Source organism: Mastacembelus armatus, chromosome 24, assembly GCF_900324485.2.
Source record: "Mastacembelus armatus chromosome 24, fMasArm1.2, whole genome shotgun sequence".
Classification (NCBI taxonomy): Eukaryota; Metazoa; Chordata; class Actinopteri; order Synbranchiformes; family Mastacembelidae; genus Mastacembelus; species Mastacembelus armatus.
In genome coordinates, this window is record NC_046656.1 from 3,217,597 (window position 1) to 3,225,595 (window position 7,999).

A 7,999-nucleotide genomic window follows, 5' to 3' on the forward strand; every position below is an offset into this window, starting at 1 on the left:
CGGAGCTTAACTTTCCATGTCAACCCTAATGATTTCAAAGACCATTTCTACAGACAATTGCGGCAATTTTGCAAAAACAGATGCATAATCTGCTGTGTTTCTGATCAACACAAGATATGGTCTTAGACTGGTGTGGACTATCTCCTGAAACACTATAGGATGACTTCCTTAATCTACTTTTTGTTACCAGTTTGTCCCTGCCTTTAGCTGTGCTGGATTTCGCCTGTTCAAAGGTGCTTCCTTCCCTTCTTTTTCACTGGTCCTGAAGAAACAAAATCCTCCCTTGTTTCTTCTTTTCCTCCACTGCATTTACCTCTAGGTGTTTACTTTGAATAGCTGCTGCTAGACATCTCAACACTGTATTTCCAGGTGTATCACCCTTGAGCCTGGCTTGTCTCACACTTAAATATGTATCACAGTGAAGGTACCCCTAAACACAAAGGATATGATGGGTCCTCACCTAACTATCTATTCAGGTTTTAGGGCTGTGGTAGCATGTCATATATTGCACCCAGAATGAATCTAATCCATGTACCACACACCTCTCCAGCTTAGTTTCTTTCTTTCTATACTTTCCCAGTTCATCCACTGTCCCTGCTGTGCCTGCCATCCAACCAGCCTCTCCCTGGCTCCTCACCTCCTCAACAACCAACTACCTCCTATCAGCTGCTGATGCTTCACTCAGAGTAACCTGCAATGTACTTAGACCAATGTGCCTTGTTACAGCACCTAGCAATTTAAACGTTTTCCTTATTTTGGTTTATTTTTATTTATGGATTTTCAATCTTCCTCACACTTTTTATTTTATGTCTTCATGGCCACTTCCTCAGATTTCAGTTTGGAAACTTTAGGTGCACACTGGGATGTTAAATTCAGCTTTCAGTGTGAAAAAAGTCTGGCTGCACAGTTTCAAATGATATTCTTATTGGTGGGTCAGTGAAGCTGAGGAGGTTTAATTCGAGTGTGGCAATCTAAACAATAAACACCTCAAAAGCAGAAATATTCTACATGCTCAGACACTTTTTAGCAAAATTCAGACTGACATACAGCAATGTCCAAAGGTTTTAGGCACAAAAAAATTCACAGAGCATGCTTTTAATATAAATTACATAAATCGGGTTTTCATTTCTAAATTAACTTGATACCAAATGCAGTGAATGGAACAAAACCTAAAACAATTAGATATCTGCAGCTCTCCCATTTGCCCTTAAACCAGCAGCAGTTCTCTTTGGATTGACCTGAACACAGTTTCTCCTGGTACTTTGCAGCACCTTGGAGAAGCTGCTTCTGTAGATTCAGTCTGTACCAGTGTTTCTGTCTCTTCATGTGATCCCAAACTGACTCCACACTGCTGAGATCAGGGCTCTGTGGGGGCCAGACCATCTGCTGCAGTACTCCTGGTTCTTCTTGCCTCTGAAAATGGTTCTTAATGAACTACAGTAGGTTCTTTTTGGGCTTGTTGTCCTGCACAATGGGCTGCACAATGGACCTTGTGATGGTGTTGTCACAAAACACTCATAAAGTCTGTCTGTATTTGGTTTTTGGGACTTCCTGATTGATGTTGATAGTCATGTTCCATGTTTATGTTTTGTCAAGTAGCTTCCTGTTCACCAATTATCCGCGTGCAGCATCCTTCAAAAGGCTGCTTCTGAAGGTTGCAGTGTTGCGACAAGGCTGTCCCATTTCGAAGGCTCCTTCCCTTCACCTGGCAATGAAGGCTTTATCTGTTGTATCCTCGCGGCCCAACATATCCCAACATTCTTAGCTTGCTGGTGATGAAAAACAAATATGGTGGTTGAGACATACCAAATCTGTGGATCTGGCTGTGCCCAAGTAAAGTGTAAATAATAGGTTTAAAAAAAAATCTCAACTGATCCACAAATTTTGATACCTGGCTCCATCAGGGAGAAGGAAGTCTGGGTATCCCTGATTCGGCTACTGCCCCCGCGACCCGGTCCCGGATAAGCGGAAGAAGATGGATGGATGGATGGCTCCATCACTACAGAGACACTTGGTGATGTAAATAGGAACTTGTCTGTAAACTATTACAAGACTATCACTTTGAGATTCACACCATGTTTCAGCCTATGCATTCTTTCAAGGCTACGAAAGTCACACCTTTGTAGACCATGTTCTACAAAAGATTGATACATTGTCATTTCTCTCAAATAGCACAGCATTTACAATTCCATTAAAATAAATAAGCAGTTAGTTTAGACACAATTCTGTAGCACCAAAGCCAGATTTGGAAAGATTGACTCCAGCTCTTAAGGTATGCTTGGATACTCATAGCTATATAACAAATAACATACATGACACTTCCTCGCAATTACTGTGACGATCACGCTCATGCCATGCTTACTGCTGCAGCTCCAGGTCCCTTCACCACACTAACTTCCTGAGGCTTTTTCACCAAATCTAACTGTGAAACTATTTGCTACAAAGATCAACAGTGTTGTCTGTGGATTATCTCCTCATACAGGGCACCAGTTATTGTTGTATATACTGCTGTTGGTATTTTTACCACTAGAGGTAAAATAAAAAAATATATACTTCCTGTATTGCCTGGATTATGAGTCGCACCTTTTTACTCCTCTCGCTTGTCCTGCAACTTATATGTGTAAATTCAGTCATTTTCTTGAGTAGTCACTAGTGTTAGATGGCACGCTTGATGCATTTGAAGACAATATTGTACCTCAATAAAAGTAAAAACATTTATGTTGACGCTAAACTAATGAAAAAGAAAGAGCTACACTGCAGACTTCAAAGTGCAGGTAATAAAGTCTGCAGCTGAAACACAGTTTGGACTGAGTGTAGACATTCAGACAACCTGAGAGAGGAGGAGGAGGAGACGCTGCTTCATCTCCCGCCACCCTGACATTGGTGCAGTTGTTTAATGTTACTTGGCACAGATGAATGAATTTCATAATGCATTTATGCTTGTTGTTATGGCTAGCCTACGTTCTTCATTGGCTCACTTAAACCATAATTAGTATAATTAGAAATGCAGCCTCTACACCAAAGTGACTTATGTAAAATTGTAGCAGTATCACAGTATTAGCATGTTTTAGATTATTCTTAAAATTAGATGATGCCCCCCCCCGCCCCAACACACACAAACACATAGACACATACAACAATTTCTATATAATTACACACCCATGTGAATAAATATATTAAATGATGACCTAATGTCTGGCATTCAAAGCCCAGTTGGTAAATTTAGACCTGTGTCTGACTCTTCTCAGTCCACTAAACATATGCTTACATTCTGGCAGCTCTGGAGGTTGTTTACTTGGGAAGTGGGCCTGGATCTAACTAAGCTGCTTGTCCTGAAGCCTGAACAGGTGAAATCCTTTAAGACAGCCCAATCAACTGGGGGGGACACTTCCCTGTCTGTCACCGCTTTGGCTCAGGCTGCAGATGAGAAGAGTAAACAAACATGAGTGAATGAGGTGTGAGAGATGAGTCATCAGTTCTGGGCTCACTGTGTCTCTCTGCTTGCCTCTCTCAGTCTGTTGAACATCCGCTCCCCCGAAGGCCATCCTTGCCACATGCATACTTCAGCAATTACCTTCTCGCCCACACGTTGTCAGTCACATGGGCTGTAATAATAGGCTGTCGCACTGTCCCACTCCAAACTCTCTCACCAGCACTCTCTATCTCTCTTGCATGTGTTTTCATTCCTCGTGGGGACTTTACATTGACTTACATCCATTTCCAGGAGAGTTAACAACACCTTAACCGTGATCATTACTAGCCTAACCCTTTTACTACCTTTACACCAAGTCATCACCATAAAATTCAAAGATTTACATGGTGGGGATCTGCACCTGGTCCCCATGAAGAAGCCGAGTCCCCACAATGTAAATGTTAAAGCAGCTTTTGGGTCCACAGTGTGAGTAATACCAGGAGCTCTCCACACACAGATGCACACACAAACACTGAAATACGCATGTACTGTGCACACAGATTTTAGTCTGACTGTATTTTCCATTAATACACAATAATCACACATACAATTAGTACACACAATACACAATTAATCCACAATACACATTTTTTGTAATAAAGCAGAATAAATTATTTCTTCTATTTAAATTAATTTAAAGCTGTGTTAATTACCATTTAAAAAAACAACAGATGAAAAACCTCTGAATAGCTGAATGTGCAGCTCGTAGCACTCTATCATTATCAACCAATTCTGCAGTTCCCTCAGCCCTAAGGGTGTTTTAACCCTTTCTACAAAAGAGTTGGACTTAATAAGGTATGCACGTTTGTGTTTAATCACAGAATGAATTGCTTTTTATTGTGACACAACATAGCATAACATGTCACATTCTTTTTAAAAGGAAGACATGTCAGTGATGCAAAAAGACAAACAGAGAAAAGAAAAACAATGAGTTAATATAAGTTCATGGAATAATAATGCAAGAGAACAAACTGAGGTACGCCCACACTACATCTGATATGGCTGATTTGCAAAAGTGACATTTAAGTCTGAACAATTAACACAAATTTGACTTCACTCTAATGTGACATTAGTGTTTGTAAATAACTAATTTGTATACATGTACATTACAATTATGGGTGTCACCTCACATTATCTACACACACATAGACACACACATAACCCTGAAAAAAGAGAGATCTTGGGGCCTGTCATCATAAGCCTCAATTATTAGTTTCAGAGTAGATGCACTAGATACGCTTCCAGACTTGCAGACTTCAAGTCAAAGCTGCCTGTAAGTAAAACCCTACTGATATTTGACTTTGTGCTTTTCCAAGACCTTTGCTTGTGAAAAACTGTGCAGGTTGAGCGGGCTTTGTGTTTAACTGGCAAGAAACTGCCTTGTTTTTAGTTTGAACCCAATACCATGCCTCCCATGGCCAGTTTCACTTGTTGCTAAGAAAATGCTGTGGTGTAGAGCTTTAAATCCTACATTAATATCATCAGTATGAGCCTCAGAGAAAATTTGTAATACTTTTCATTAAGGATACTTAAGAGGCTTGCTTTACCACCCTGAATAAAAATGTATATGCTTCTGAAATATTTAAGAAAAAATGTTGCTACATAAACTGTGAGGAATGTGCTGATGCTGTACAAAAGGTATTTTCTTTTCTTTTATAGTGCTGCTCTCCTCACTTCCCACTTGTTCAATCCTGAACCAGTGGGCAGCTGGGAAGATGTTCCTCTTAAGTGTAACTCGATGATGCATCACTGCTTACTCATGCAGTGTGTTCCAGCATGAGGCAGCAGGAGGCAGTCTGCTGTGGTCAGCTGTTCAACATCCCAAAGATCAACGGCAGGCGTTCCACTGACCAGCAGTAATAAATGCATAATACAACTTATCCGATGATGTTGTCCCACAGTTTCTGAGCTTGTTCCAGCAGTGGACACTCTTACATCTGTCTAATCTTCTTCATATTTACACATGATTTTCTTTGTTCTTGTTGTAAGGTGTCCTTGAGTGTCATGTAAGCCGCCTATAAATAAAATGAAATAATAATAACAATAAATTAATACATTATTATTTACAGAAAACATATTTATTCTTCTCATTATTTTCTATAGCATCACTGCTATCTGGAAAAAAATGAGAATAAAAAAATGGAAAATGAAAAAAAAGAAATTTCCTTACAAGCTATTATTATATAAATAGCTTTAATGAAAAATTGCTTATTACAGAAAAGAATCTTATTAAAACAAGAAAACATAACTTTCTTGTTATAAGGAGGAACTGACAATATTTGTCAGGGTGGCAGGAGGGATAGGTGTTTTCACTTCCTCTAATGTTTAGTATGATGGTGGTTTGTGAGCAAAATAATTTTCAAAAAAAAAAACAACAAAAAAAAAAACAGCTGTAAAGCCCTTTCACCTTTGTACTCCTTGTTCTTTCAGCCATGATGATCATTCAGATTTTTCTGTTACTGTGGTAATTTATCTTCCTGTGGATCCCAAATTTTAATTCAAATTAATATTAATTAAATGGACACTCCATTTTCATCAGAACTTTCACTTTAACTCATTTCAGTGCTTGTACTTCAATTGAGACTTCACATTCTTTTGCAGAGTCACTTTAGTTGATGCATCAACTTCCTTCAGCTGACTGAAATATAAGCAATTTCAGCATGACCGTTTTTAAGACTATGACCACTTCAACTTCTATAAAGTGCAACTTTATACCAAATGTGTAATAAGTTCTGCTGAAAAATACTGCAGGGTGTGGTAGTGCAATGTGACATTCGTGTTTGTTGTTCTGACCACATCCATCAATCCCCAGTGTCATGGTTGGGTATGAGTGAGAGAGAGGGAAGTAACTGCTTTTCAGCGTGGTTATAACATTCTTTTTACATTTTACCCACTGCTACAGTTTCTTTCAGGGCTACTGTTTACACTTCTCAGTGCTCCAAATTCAGGGTTCAAATGTCTCCACTGTGGGTTTTAAGCAGAAGCCATTTTGCTTGTGATGCACAGTCAACAGTAGGAGGGCTTGCTACATTTACCTTAGTCCCTAGATGTACCTGCTGTCTTTCAGCAGGCTGCACAGAGAGAGTTCCTCACCCTCTGCCAATATCAGATCACATGAGGGTTGAGTGACCCTTTTTCTGTGCCAAATACAATCAACCAAAACTAAGTAGACTACTGACTATGACATCATGTCACTGAAATAAAGTTAAAAAGTTACAAAAGAATTGTCAAGCTTTGTTCCCAGTTTTGCATCAGAAAAGGAAGAACTACTCACACTCTACCTTCCTTTACCCTAATCTGTTCCTTTTTAAATAGACCCACAGTGACATTATGAATGGAGAACTGCAGTTGACTGCTGTTCCAAATAACAAATTAAATCATGATCCCAATTACCACACTTAAACTGTTACTCTAGCCAATGCCATGTGTAATTCAATAATGCATGAAGTGGAGTAAACAAAGAATTTGGTGGTATGATGTGAAGCTCTTTGCTCCTATAACATCTCTGACTCCTTCTTGAGTTCTTAAATAATCGCCTGCAGCCCTTTTGAAGACCAACCAGGGATTCATGCAGATTAATGGAATTCTATCTGGCACAGAGTGCAATTTATAGACCAACATGCGAGATATTATGACCCAAATTCTGTCCATTATTAAAAATGGCAACATCTTTCTCTGCCACTGCTAGCCTATTTATGTCATCCAGTTTCCATGGCTACCATGTCATAGAGAAAATCTAAAGCACACACAGGTTTTCAAGTGCAACATCAACTTTGCCTTGCAAAGAGGGAAGAGAGATGACATGACTGGTTTACAACAAAGGAAAATGAGGATGAGGATATCTTTGCCCATTATATTGCGGGCTTCACTCCAGACAATGGCCAAAGCAAACAGCTGATTACAACAGACCTAACATCACCATGGTTGGCATGATCATACCAGTACTGAAAAAGCCAAAGGTGGTATTTATTTATTCTGGATAGCAAACTTAATTTTTTGTTACTAAAACATCTCAATAGACCTACGTTTTAAAACATGTAAAAATAAATTGGTGTGATGTGAAAATAAATCAGAATGGTTTGTCATATTTACTCAGCTTCTGAAACATATTTCTGACTCAGGTATTGGATCGGATGTAGCCCACCTCTACATACAGGAATTTAAAGAAGCTAGTCTTAAGTGTGGGGTTGCAGCTATCTGTATGAAAATACATACACAATCAAACCACTACACACAAGCCATGTATGATTGGACAACAGCCTTCCTTCCTTGGTCACGCACTCACATCACTCTTGCGTTCCTACCAGTCTACAGTGGTCCAAACACTATGTCTTTCAGAGAACAAAAGCAGTCCGGGACAAAGCTGGCAACAAATACGCTGTGTTCCTTACTACCACTAGTTCAGCAAGGGCAAGCAGCAGCACACACACAATACCTGGCTGGAGAGAGAAGATGACATCATTTCTCCACAATGAAATGACTCATTGTTCCCCAGTTAGCTGACAACTTCAAACAGAGTTTAAAGCA